Raw genomic sequence first — 14,199 nt, forward strand, 5'->3', positions numbered from 1 at the left:
TTGCAAAGAGTCGGACATGACTGAGTGACTGAACTGAACTGAACTGAAATGAACTGGACAGATGTTTTAGATTGAGCTTCACTGGTGGCTCAGTGGGAAAAAGTCTGCAGGCAATGCAGGAGACTCGGGTTCAATCCCTGCGTTGGGAAGATCCCCTAGAGAAGGGCATGGCAACCCACTCTAGTACTCTTGCCTAAAAAATCCTAGAAAAATGGATTGAGAAGACTGGCAAGTTGCAGTCAAAGGGTCACACAGTCAGACATGACTGAAGTGACTAAACAGCAGTCGCAGCATATTTTAGATTGAGTGATACATCAGCATAGCACATTGCTTTCAGTTAATGGAGAAAAAAGCCAATTTTGGCATAAGGTACAGAAAAGTACTGCTAAGTCACTTCAGTCATATCTGACTCTGTGCGACCCCTTAGATGGCAGCCCACCAGGCTCCGCCGTCACTGGGATTCTCCAGGCAAGAATACTGGAGTGGGTTGCCATTTCCTTCTCCAATGCATGAAAGTGAAAAGTGAAAGTGAAGTCAGTCAGTCCTGTCCGACTCTTCACGACCCCATGGACTGCAGCCCACCAGGCTCCTCTGCCCATGGAATTTTCCAGGCAAGAGTACTGGAGTGGGGTGCCATTGCCTTCTCTGGCAGGAGAGTAAGTACCCTGCAAAATGTAAGCATCTAAGTTTGCTTCATTGATTACACTAAAACCTTTGACTGTGTGGATCACAACAAACTGTGGAAAATTCTTAAAGGCATGGGAATACCAGACTACCATTACCTGCCTCCTGAGAAACCTGTATGGAGGACAAGAAGTAACAGTTAGAATTGAACATGGAACAACAGACTGGTTCCAAAATGGGAAAGGAATATGTCAAGGTATATTGTCACCTTGCTTATTTAACTTACTTGCAGAGTTCAGTTCAGTTCAGTCACTCAGTCTTGTCTGACGCTTTGCAGCCCCATGAATAGCCGCACGCCAGGCCTCCCTGTCCATCACAAACTCCCGGAGTTTACTCAAACTCATGCCCATCGATTCGGTGATGCCATCCAGCCGTCTCATCTTCTGTCGTCCCCTTCTCCTCCTGCCCCCAATCCCTCGCAGTATCAGGGTCTTTTCCAATGAGTCAACTCAACATGAGGTGGCCAAAGTATTGGAGGTTCAGCTTCAGCATCAGTCCTTCCAATGAACACCCAGGACTGATCTGCTTTAGGATGGACTGGTTGGATCTCCTTGCAGTCCAAGGGACTCTCAAGAGTGTTCTCCAAGATTTCTTAAAAAACTAGAAATAGAACTGCCATATGACCCAGCAATACCACTTCTGGGCATACACACCGAGGAAACCAGATCTGAAAGAGACACGTGCACCCCAATGTTCATCGCAGCACTGTTTATAATAGCCAGGACATGGAAGCAACCTAGATGCCCATCAGCAGACAAATGGATAAGGAAGCTGTGGTACATATACACCATGGAATATTACTCAGCCATTAGAAAGAATTCATTTGAACCAGTTCTAATGGATGGATGAAACTGGAGCCCATTATACAGAGTGAAGTAAGCCAGAAAGATAAAGACCAATACAGTATACTAAGGCATATATATGGAATTTAAAAAGATGGTAACGATAACCCTATATGCAAAACAGAAAAAGAGACACAGAAATACAGAACAGACTTTTGGACTCTGTGGGAGAAGGCGAGGGTGGGATGTTTTGAGATAACAGCATCGAAACATGTATATTATCAAGGGTGAAACAGATCACCAGCCCAGGTTGGATGCATGAGACAAGTGCTCAGGCCTGGTGCACTGGGAAGAACCAGAGGGATCAGGTAGAGAGGGAGGTGGGAGGGGAGATCAGGATGGGGAATACATGTAAATCCATGGCTGATTCATGTCAATGTATGACAAAAACCACTACAATACTGTAAAATAATTAGCCTCCAACTAATAAAAATAAATGAAAAAAAAAGAAAGAGTGTTCTCTAATACCATAGTTCAAAAGCATCAATTTTTCAGCATTCAGCTTTCCTCACAGTACAACTCTTACATCCATACATGACCACTGGAAAAACCATAGCCTTGACCAGATGGATCTTTGTTGGCAAAGTAATGTCTCTGCTTTTTAATATGCTATCTAGGTTGGTCATAACTTTCCTTACATACAGAGTACATCATGTGAAATACCAGGCTAGATGAAGCACAAGCTGAAATCCAGATTGCTGGGAGAAGTATAAAAACCTCAGATATGCAGATGAAAGTGAAGGTGAAAGTCACACAGTCATGTCTGACTCTTTGTGACCCAATTGACTGTCCATGGTATTAGGACATGGTAATGTCTAATGGCCTACTAATGGCCTACTTTAGGCCAGAATACTGGAGTGAGTAGCCTTTCCTTTCTCCAGGGGATCCCCCCAACCCAGGAATAGAACCCAGGTCTCCCTCATTGCAGGTGGATTCTTTATCAGCTAAATCACCAGGGAAGCCTAAGAATACTGGAGTGCATAACCTATACCTTCTCCACCGGATCTTTCCGCCAAAAATTGAACCGGGGTCTCCTGCATTGCCAGCGGATTCCTTACCAACTGAGCTACCAGGGAAACCTGAGACTAGCCTGCCAGGATCCTCTGTCCATGGAATTCTCTAGGCAAGAATACTGGAATGGGTTGCTATGCCCTCCTCCAGGGTATCTTCCTGACCCAGAGATTGAACACAGCTCTCCCGCATTGCAGGCAGATTCTTTACAGTTTCTGCCACCATGGAAGCCCTAGATATGCAGATGACACCACCCTTATGGCAGAAAGCTAAGAGGAACTAAGGAGCCTCCAGGTGAAAGTGAAAAAGGAGGGTGAAAAAGCTGGCTTAAAAATCAACATTCAGAAAACGAAGATCATGGAATCCAGTGCCATGATTTCATGACAAATAAATAGGAAAACAGTGCAAACAGAAACTTTATTTTCTTGGGCTCCAAAATCACTGTAAGTGGTGACTGCAGATATGAAATTGAAAGAGGCTTACTCTTTGGAAGAAAAGCTATGACAAACCTAGACAGCATATTAATAAGCAGAGACATTACTTTGCCAACAAATGTCCATAGAATCAAAGCTTTGGTTTTTCCAATAGTCAGGTATGGATGTGAGAGGTGGACCATAAGGAAAGCTGGAACATCGAAGAAGTGATGCTTTTGAACTGTGGTGTTGGAAAAGACTCTTGAGAGTCCCTTGGACTGCAAGGAGATCAAACCAGTCAATCCTAAAGGAAATCAGTCTTGAATATTCATTGGAAGGACTGATGCTAAAACTCCAATACTTTGGCCACCTGATGTAAAGAACTGACTCATTAGAAAAGACCCCAATGCTGGGAAGGATTGAAGGCAGGAAGAAAAGGGGATGACAGAGAATGAGATGGTTGGATGGCATCACTGACTCGATGGACATGAGTTTCAGCAAGCTCTGGGAATTGGTAATGGACAGGGAAGCCTGGCGTGCTGCAGTCCATGTCATCACAGAGTAGGACACGACAGAGTGACTGAACTAACTGACTGAAGATGTAGGAATAATATACTTGCTTTCTACACATTTGTTAAAATATTTTATAAAAATAAATATCCCATATTATTTTTATGAAGTCTAGCATTAAGATAATTCTGGAGGAGAAAGCAAATAAAACTGCTTAAACTGTATATATCTGGCAGGGGGAAAAAAGCCTGGAACAGTTAGATTTTTTTTTTTTTAAATGTGGTGTTAAATTGACCAGAATCAGCTGTTGCCATTTTTTTTTTTTATAATATATATTCCCCACTTTACCCCTTGAGAATTCAATTACAGGATAGAGCCTAATAATTGGGATATCTCATCAGGACTTTCTAATAGTTTATCACCTTTAGAAAATGGGTTTAGCAAACGGCCTGAAAGTGGAAGTGAGTTCTTCTAGCAGCTAGTATTCACTTTAATAACATTCTTGAGAACTGCTTTTAAAAGACATAGTTGAAAGCCAATCTAGGTCAGTACAGCTATCATTTTATTTTTACAGGCAATATGTGATTTATTTTCATATCAGCCTTTAACTGGAGACAAAATTTTTCCAGAATTGACCTCCTAGGCAACCAGTTATTTAAAAATGGACAACATGAAAACTAATACTAAAAATACCCTAATGCCATTTTTGTGAATCACCTTACATTTATATATTTTATGCATTTCCTTATCCTTCATACTGTTAGAGACAATTCTTGACTCATGCATGTGTGAATCCTATCAACTTTTTTTAGTAGAAAGTGAATCACCTCCCTGGTGGATTCACTAACTTGAAAATCCAACCCTGATTGGCCCTGACAAATAATATGTTGTGGATTTTGCTTACTATAGGTTATTTTGGTTTAATTATGAAGTTGTTTTCACTGTAATTACATGCTTTGAAATCACTGAACCAAGAATCTTTCCATAATGAAAGGAAAATTAGTTACCTACATAAAGATATAAAAGTTTAAATTATTTAAAGAAAATTAGAGTATTGTCTGTAGATAGGATGATGAGAAATGGTTTTAATGATCATGTATAATTTTTAAGAAATTGTTTGGTGCTAAAGGGTAATTGCCTATAAGCTGTTCATAATTTAGAGCCACTTCCACACATCACAGAACAGTGGCATTTTGAGGATTACCAAATGATTACTTCTGATATTTTTAAGATAAGAGTACTCTATTTTCATGGTTACTTTTCTCAGTGTAGTGACCTTAACTATACAGTTATCAACCTTTATGGGGTCCTGTCTTGAAGTTACATGCTTTATCTTTCCTGGGTATTTATATCATGTAATTATGGGGATTACTGATGGCCTTTTCAATATGATGGCTCCATGTTCTTAAAATATAAAATTTTGAGCATTTAGTTTTACATTTTAGTTTTATTTGAGGTCAGTAAAAGAAAAATGAGGCTTTTGAAAGAAATTCATTATAAGTATTTCTTCTTGTTACAGATATTCCATTTAACTGTTTCAGTTATATCAAAGGACAAGCAAGAATGATCATTTGAGAGTTTTGAAAACCATAAAAGATATTATAAGAAACTTGATCATTTTTCAGTAACTGAACTAGAACTACATTAGACATTTAATATATCCAATAAAAGTGTAGATAAAATGAAAGCAGTATCATAGTAATATATAACTAGAAACTAACATTTCAATGACTTCTTCGAGTACTGAATATAACATCAATTGCAGAAAAATGGTCTTAACAGCTCATTAAGTAGCTATGAAAGGGAAATTCCCCAAATAATTTTGTACATCATTTTCAGGTATTGGCCATTAATAAAGTGGTAAACCTTTCTTAGGCTAGAAAACATTTAGAGGTTGATTTATTAAAAAAAAAAAAAATAGGGTTATTTAGATTTCAGTGACTCAGAATCACCTTTTAGTATTTTTCTGAGAGCATTCTACAGAACATACTGTTTAAAAGGGTAACTATCATTACAGGTTTAGGAATATGAATATGTAACTAAATTTAAACAATATTTTATACAATAACATTTTAGAGAATTGTTTCTTTTTTAAATAATACAAATTCTGACAATTAATTTATCAAAAATTAGGCTAACTTTGTATTATGATAAAATATACTTTAAAAGAAATGTTATATTTCAATTTTATTTACCTAGAATTGAGTCATCATTTAATATTTTTATAGTTTATTACTGTAACCATTTATATTTTATTTCAGTAAATATGTAGAATTTAGATTAATAGATTTTTTTTTAGCCCTATCTTATGCAAAGCTTTGGAAATATTCTGATACTTTAAAATTCTCTTTCTCTCTCTCTCATCCCTTTATTTGTATTCTTTATTTATTTGTTTTCTTGAGAAAACAGAAACAAATGATACTAACTGAAGAAATTTTTCAAGAGTTTTGTCACACAATAAAATATGCTTTTTCCCCTGTATTTTCCCCATTAGAATAAAAAAAAAAAAGGAGAGCTCACACAAGCGGAATTTAAAAATTGTGGAGGGAAAAAGTTAGGTGACAAAGTTTTTATTACTTGCATAAATTCACTTAAATAGCTTGTTTTCTTTAATGTAAAGCAGAGGTATCATAAAGATCATAAAGACAAAATCAGTGACATTTTGGGCTTCCCTTGTGGCTCAGCTGATAAAGATTCTACCTTTAATGCAGGAGACCTGGGTTCAATCCCTGAGTTGGGAAGATCCGCTGGAGAAGGAAAAGGCTACCCGCTCCAGTACTCTGCCCTCGAGAATTCCATGGACTATATAGTCCATGGGATGGCAAACAGTCGGACATGACTGAGCGACTTTCACTCACTTCACTCACTCAGTGACGTTTCAAATGCCTTAAATCTTCAGTTACCTTGATTCTGGGAAAGACTGAGGGCAGGAGGAGAAGAGGACAACAGAGGATGAGATGGTGTCACTGACGCAGTGGACATGAGTTTGAGCAAACTCTGGGAGATAGTGAAGGACAGGGAAGCCTCATGTGCTGCAGTCCATGGGATCACAAAGAGTCAGACACAACTTAACAACTGAACAACAACTTTTTTTAGACTTCCTTCCCATTTAGATCACCACAGATCATTGAGTATGGTTTCTTGTGCTAAATAATAATAGGTTCTCGTTAGTTATCTATTTTATACATAGTGGTATATATGTCAATCCCAATTTCCCAATTCAGCCTGCCCCCTTGGTAACCATAACTTTGCTCTCTACATCTGTGACTCTATTTCTACTTTTCCAATAAGTTCATCTGTACAATTTTTTCTAGATTCCACATTTAAGTAATATTTTTCTCTTTCTGACTTACTTCTCTCTATATGACAGTCTCTAGGTCCAACCATGTCTCTGCAAATGGCACTATTTTATTCCTTTTTATAGCTGAAAGTATGAAAATATTAGATGCTACCCACTCCAGTATTCTTGCTTCAGTTGAACACAACTGAGTGTGCTTTACAATTTTATAGCTGAGTAGTACCACTAAGTCACTTCAGTCTTGTCTGACTCTTTGCGACTCCATGGACTGTAGCCTGCAAGACTCCTCTGCCATGGGATTCTGCAGTCAAGAATACTGTGGGTTGCCGTTTCCTTCTCCAGGGGATCTTCCTGACCAAGGGATCAAGCACAGGCATCCCCTGTGCCTCCTGCGCTTGCAGGCAGATTCTTTACCTCTGAGCTACCTGGGAAGCCACAGAGCTCATTCTTAACTTCATTGTCACCTTATCTAAGTGACATTGTACATATGTACTACATCTTCTTTACCCATTCCTCTGTCAATGGACATTTTGGTTGCTTCCATCTCCTGGCTATTGTAAATAGTGCTGCAATGAATGTTGGGATGAATGTATCCTTTTGAATTATGGTTTTCTTTGGATATATACCTAGGAGTAGGATTGCTGGGTTACATAGTAGCTCTACTTTTTTAGTTTTTTAAGGAGCCTCTATACAGTTCTCTGTAGTGGCTATACCAATTTACATTCTCACCAAGAGTGTAGGAGGTTGCCTTTACTCCACACCCTCTTCAGCATTTATTGTTTGAAGATTTTTTGATGATGGCCATTCTGACCAGTATGAGGTGATACTTCATTGTAGTTTTGATTTACATTTTTCTAATAATTATTGATGTTGAACATTTTTTCATGTGCTTTTTGGCCATCTATATGTCTTCTTCAAAGAAATGTCTATTTAGATTTCCCTTCCATTTTTTTTAAAAATTTTTTTGTATGAGCCACCTGAGCTATTTGTAATATTTTGAAGATTAATCCCTTGTTAGTTAACTCATTTGCAGATACTTTCTTCCATTCTGAGGTCTTTTTTGTTTTGTGTATGGCTTCCTTTGCTGTGCAAAAAATCTGTAAGTTTAATTAGATGCCATTTGTTTATTTTTGTTATTTTTAGTACTCTAAGGATTGGATCAAAAAAGATCTTGCTGAGATTTATGTCAAAAGTGTTCTGCCTGAGTTTTCCTCTATGAGTTTTATAGTGTCCAGTCTTACATTTAGATCTTTAATTAATTTTGTATGATTTGTAGAATTCCCCAGAATTCCCCATTTGGTCATGGACCTTTGCAGGACTTTTAAAATTGTTATTATTACAGAGTCTTTCATTTCCAGTGATCATTCTGCTCAAATTGTCCGTTTATTGACAATTTGAGCAGTCTGTATGTTTCTAGAAACTTAACAAATTTCCTCTAGGTTTTCAGGTTGCTGGCATTAATTGTTCATTGTATTATCTAATGACTTTTTGGTATTTCTGAAGTTATCAATTGTTATGTTTCCTCTTGCACTCTTTTTGCTTATTTGAGTTATCTTACTTTTCTTCTTGGCAAGCCTGGCTAGAGATTAAACAATTTTGCGTATCTTGCCAAAAAAAAAAAAAAGATTAAAAAAACCCTCTTGGTTTTAAAGAACTTTTCTATTGCTTTTAAAATTTCTATTTTGTTTATTTCCTATCTGCTTATCTTCTCCTTTCTACTGACTTTGGGTGTTGTTTGTTCTTCTTTCTCAAATTCCTTTAGTTGATAGGTTAGGTTGTTTAACTGAGATTTTTCTTGTCTCTTGGGGATGGCCTGTAACATTTTTAATTTCTCTCTCAGAATTGCTTTTGCTGCATACCATAGATTTTCTAAGGTTGTGTGTCCATTGTTATTTGTCTTAAGGCATTTTCTGATTTTCTTATTGATTTGATCTTTGATCCATTGGTTTTTTAGTAGCACATTGTTTAATCTCAAAGTGTTCATTGATTTTCACTTTTCTTTGTGTGGTCACATGCTGTTGTGATTAGAAACGATGCTTGAAATAATTTCTGTCTTTTTAATTTGTTTAGGTTTCTTTTGTGATCTAATTTGAGGTCTATCCCAGAGAAGACTCCATGCATATTTGAAAAAAATGTGCAATTTAGGGGGATTTTTTGGATGCAGTGTCTTGTAGATAGCAATTATGCCCAACTGGTCTATTGTATCTTTTAGAATCTATGTTATGAAATATCTTTGTCCATTGATGTCAGTGATGTGTTAAAGTCTCCTACTATTATTATATGTCTGTCAAGTTCTCCATTTTTATCTGTTAGCATTTCTTTAATTATTCATCGTTCAGTTGCTAAGTCATGTTCCAGCTTTTTGCACCCCCATGGACTGCAACATGCTGGGCTTCCCTGTCCTTCATTATTGATTGCCTCAAGTGTGCTCAAACTCATGCCTACTGTGTTGGAGATGCCATCCAATCATCTCATTCTCTGTTGCCCTCTTCTCCTCTTGCTCTCAATCCTTCCCAGCATCAGGACATTTTCCAGTGAGTTGGCTTTTTTCATCAGGTGGCCAAAATGTTGGAGTTTCAGCATCAGCAATAGTTCTTCCATCAACTATTCATGAGTGATTACCTTTAGGATGGACTGGTTTATCTCCTTGCAGTCCAAGAGATTCTTTAAGAGTCTTCTCCAGCACCACAATTATAAAGCATCAATTCTTTGGTACTCAAATTTCGTTATGGTCCAACTCTCACATCCATATATGACTACTGGAAAAACCATAACTTTGACTATATGGACCTTTGTTGGCAGAGTTATGTATGTAGGTGGTCCTATATTGGATGCATGTATGTTAACAAGTGTAATATCCTCTTCTTGTATTGATCTCTTTATCATTATATATGACTTTTTTTGTCTTTGTGGGCTTGATTTTATAGTCTGTTTTGTCTACCATGAGTATTGTTATTGTTTAGTCACTAAGTTGTATCTGACTCTTTGTGATCCCATGGACTGTGTAGCCTGTCATGCTCCCCTGTTCATGGAATTTTCCAGACAAGAGTACTGGAGTGAGTGGCCACTTCCTCCTTCAGGGAATCTCCCCAACCTAGGGGTTAAACGCAAGTCTCTTATCTCCTGTCTTGTCAGGTGGGTTCTTTTACCACTACACTTCCTGGGAAGCCCAAATATATTGCTAACCCTATACTCTTGTCATCTCTATTTGCATGAAATATCTTTCTCCCTTGCAATCTGTGTGTTTTGTTCTAAAATGAGTCTCCTATAGGCAGTTTTTGTAGATTCCTTTCTTTTTTTAATCCAATCTGCTATTCTTTCCCTTTCTGTTGGAGCATTATGTCATTGACATTTGAGGTGATCATTAATAATTACATACATATTGCCACTTTTTAAACCTTGTTTTCCCTTTGAATTTTGTGGTTCTTATTTGTTCATTTCTTCTTTTTAATTTTGCTTTTGTGGTTTAATGATTTTCTTTTGTATAATCCCTGAGTTACTTTCTTTTTTTGTTTTTGTGAGTCTATTGTATGCTTTTGATTTGTGTTTACCCTGGTTTTAGACCATAAATGTATCTCCTTGCTTTTAACTAATAGTCATACAAGTTCAAATACATTCTAAAAGATTTGCATTTTTTATTTAACTCCCCTATGTTTTATGGGTTTGATGTCCTACTTTAAATTTTCATGTTTATCCTCTTGCTGTTAATTGTAGCTATTATCACTTTTACAAATGTTTGTTTTTTAATCCACATACTGGCTTATTTAGAGGAGGAAATGGCAACCCACTCCTGTATTCTTGCCTGGAGAATCCCATGGGCAAAGGAACCTGGCAGGCTACAGTCCATGGGGTTGCGAGAGTCAGACCCAACTTAGAGACTAAACCATCACCACCACCACTGGCTTATTTAAATTATCTTCAATATTTTTGTATCTTTGTCTATTCTATTGTGATTTTCTTTCCTGTAGATTCTTGTTTCCTTTCTATTTAGAGAAGACCTTTCAATATTTCTTTTAGGTTAGGTTTAATATTGCTCTATTCTTTTAGTTTTTGCTTGTCTAAGAAATTTTTTTCATCCCCCTTTCTATTCTAAATGATAAGCCTGCTGGATAGAGTATCGTATATGGCAGGCTTTTCCTTTCCAGGACTTCGATACACCATAACATTCCATTCTGACCTTCAAATTTGCTGCAGAGAAATTTGCTGATAGTTTTATGGGGGTCCTTTTAACTGACTCGTTATTTTGCTATTGCTGCCTTTAGAATCCTCTACCTTTTTTTTTTTTTTTTTTTTTTACTTTTATTTTTTTTTTTTCCAGTGGGTTTTGTCATACATTGATATGAATCAGCCATGGATTTACATGTATTCCCAATCCCGATCCCCCCTCCCACCTCCCTCTCCACCCGATTCCTCTGGGTCTTCCCAGTGCACCAGGCCGGAGCACTTGTCTCGTGCATCCCACCTTGGCTGGTGATCTGTTTCACCATAGATAGCATACATGCTGTTCTTTTGAAATATTCCACCCTCACATTCTCCCACAAAGTTCAAAAGTCTGTTCTGTATTTCTGTGTCTCTTTTTCTGTTCTGCATATAGGGTTATCGTTATCACCTTTCTAAATTCCATATACATGTGTCAGTATGCTGTAATGTTCTTTATCTTTCTGGCTTACTTCACTCTGTATAATGGGCTCCAGCTTCATCCATCTCATTAGGACTGGTTCAAATGAATTCTTTTTAATGGCTGAGTAATATTCCATGGTGTATATGTACCACAGCTTCCTTATCCATTCATCTGCTGATGGGCATCTAGGTTGCTTCCATGTCCTGGCTATTATAAACAGTGCTGCGATGAACATTGGGGTGCACGTGTCTCTTTCAGATCTGGTTTCCTCAGTGTGTATGCCCAGAAGTGGGATTGCTGGGTCATATGGCAGTTCTTTTTGCCATTTTAATTTTATGTCTCAGGGTGAATCTTTTGGGGTTCACCTTGTTTGGGACCCTCTGTGCTTCCTGTACCTGTAGCTTCCTTCCTTAGGTTTGGGAACTTTGCAGCCATGATTTCTCCAAATACATTTTTAATCCTTTTGTCTCTCTTTTTTAATTCTGGAGCCTCTGGTATGCATTGATTGACATGCTTTATATTATCTCATGGGTCTTATAATTTGCTTCAATCTTTTAATTTGTCTTTATCTCCTGTTCTGATTGAGTGATTTACATTATTCTATCTTCCAGGTCACTTATTTATTCTGTATTATTTTGTCTCTATTTGTTACTTCTAGATTTGTTTTTATCTTAGCATTTTGGTTGTCTAATTTTGATTGGTTCCTCTTTATAGTTTCAAGTTCCTTGTTACAGTGATCTGTATTTCTGTTGATAATACCTTTAAGATTTTTATTACCTCATTTTCGAACTTAGAGTCGAGTACACTGGTGAAGTCTATCATTATTTGTTCTTTCACAGTATTTCTCTTATTCTCTTAATCAGGAGTAATTCCTTTGCTTTTTGAAACATTTTCCTTAACTTTGTCTCTGAATTTAGGAGAAACATTTGTTGACTGTGGTCATGAAGGGGTGTTTTTATGTGGGAACATTACTGTGTAGATTGTGTGAATTCAATATTTTTTTGTCCAAGGGCTATTCTTGATATGGATTCCAGGTATGTCTTTCCTCAGAGTGAGCTGGCTGTTATCTTGATAGTTGGTGTGATTGGTTTTGTTGCATCCAGAGCCCACACTAGATGTTGGGTGGGGCTTTCTCTCTGGTCTGTGGCCCTTTTGACGGTGGGACTTGCTCCCAAGTAGTTGGAGTAGAAGCCTTTCAGTAAAGCTCCATTGCCTTTAAATGTATGCCCTATATCAAAGGAGTTGACTCCTGTAGCAAGTGAGGCCTGTGTGGTCATGGCAAACCTCTGTGTCTCCTGTGCATGTATCCAACGTTCTATCCAGAAGCCCAAAGTTGTATTCCTTTCTCTGTTGTGTTCACCCCAGACTTTCAGTGCTAGGTTGGTGCAAGGGGCTGGAGAGCTGCAGCTGCAAAAATCAAAATGTTTGTGCTATTGCCTGGGTCATGGGCTCCCTCTGTGACAGAGCTTTCCAGATTGGTACATCCCTAGATCTGGCTCTGCTGGTCTGGAAGAAGCACAAGCTGGAATCAAGATTGCTGGGAGAAATATCAATAACCTCAGATATGCAGATGACACCACCCTTATGGCAGAGAGTGAAGAGGAACTAAAAAGCCACTTGATGAAAGTGAAAGAGGAGAGTGAAAAAGTTGGCTTAAAGCTTAACATTCAGAAAACTAAGATCATGGCATCTGGTCCCGTCATTTCATGGGAAATAGATGGGGAAACAGTGGAAACAGTGTCAGACTTTATTTTTGGGGGCTCCAAAATCACTGCAGATGGTGACTGCAGCCGTGAAAATAAAAGACGCTTACTCTGTGGAAGGAAAGTTATGACCAAGCTAGACAGCACATTAAAAAGCAGAGACATTACTTTGTCAACAAAAGTCCATCTAGTCAAGGCTATGGCTTTTCCAGGAGTCATGTATGGATGTGAGAGTTGGACTGTGAAGAAAGCTGAGCACCAGAGATTGATTCTTTTGAACTGTGGTGTTGGAGAAGACTCTTGAGAGTTCCTTGGACTGCAAGGAGATCCAACCAGTCCATCCTGAAGGAGATCAGTCCTGGGTGTTCATTGGAAGGACTGATGCTGAAGCTGAAACTCCAGTACTTTGGCCACCTCATGCGAAGAGTTGCCTCATTGGAAAAGACCCTGATGCTGGGAGGGATTGGGGGCAGGAGGAGAAGGGGACGACAGAAGATGAGATGGCTGGATGGCATCACCGACTCAATGGGGCATGAGTTTGAGTAAACTCTGGGAGTTTGTGATGGACAGGGAGGCCTGGAGTGCTGCAATTCATGGGGTGGCAAAGAGTTGGACACGACTGAGCGACTGAACTGAACTGAACTGAGATCTGGCTCCTAACTGCAATGTGGAGTAGGCCGAATCAGAGTGCTCCAGCTGAGAAAAAATCCTTTCCTGGGACTGTCCACGGGAGATATGCCATTCTGTGATGTCACCAGGTATGTTTACCAACAAAGGCTGATGCTAATGGAGCTTCCCCTACTGTGCAAGGCTGACAATGGGCTTTGCTGCTTGAGCCAGACCACACACCAGGTTGTCTAGGCTGGTTCCACCCAGCTAAACTGAGTCTTTTCATAGGTCTTCTCTGAGATTCAGCACCTAGCCATTGAGCATACTAGTAGCCCTGTCCAGGGAACATTTCAGAGTAGAAATTGCAACAAGGTGGCAGCTATCAATGTGAAGTCTCTCTGCCATGATTGCCAGGAATCAAGCAGACTCCAGGACTCTCTAGCCAGTCTATCTCAGCTGACTTCCCAGAAGGCAAGGGGAAAGTTCCTAGGATGAGTCTACCTGTGTA

Source organism: Dama dama, chromosome 9, assembly GCF_033118175.1.
Source record: "Dama dama isolate Ldn47 chromosome 9, ASM3311817v1, whole genome shotgun sequence".
NCBI lineage: Eukaryota > Metazoa > Chordata > Mammalia > Artiodactyla > Cervidae > Dama > Dama dama.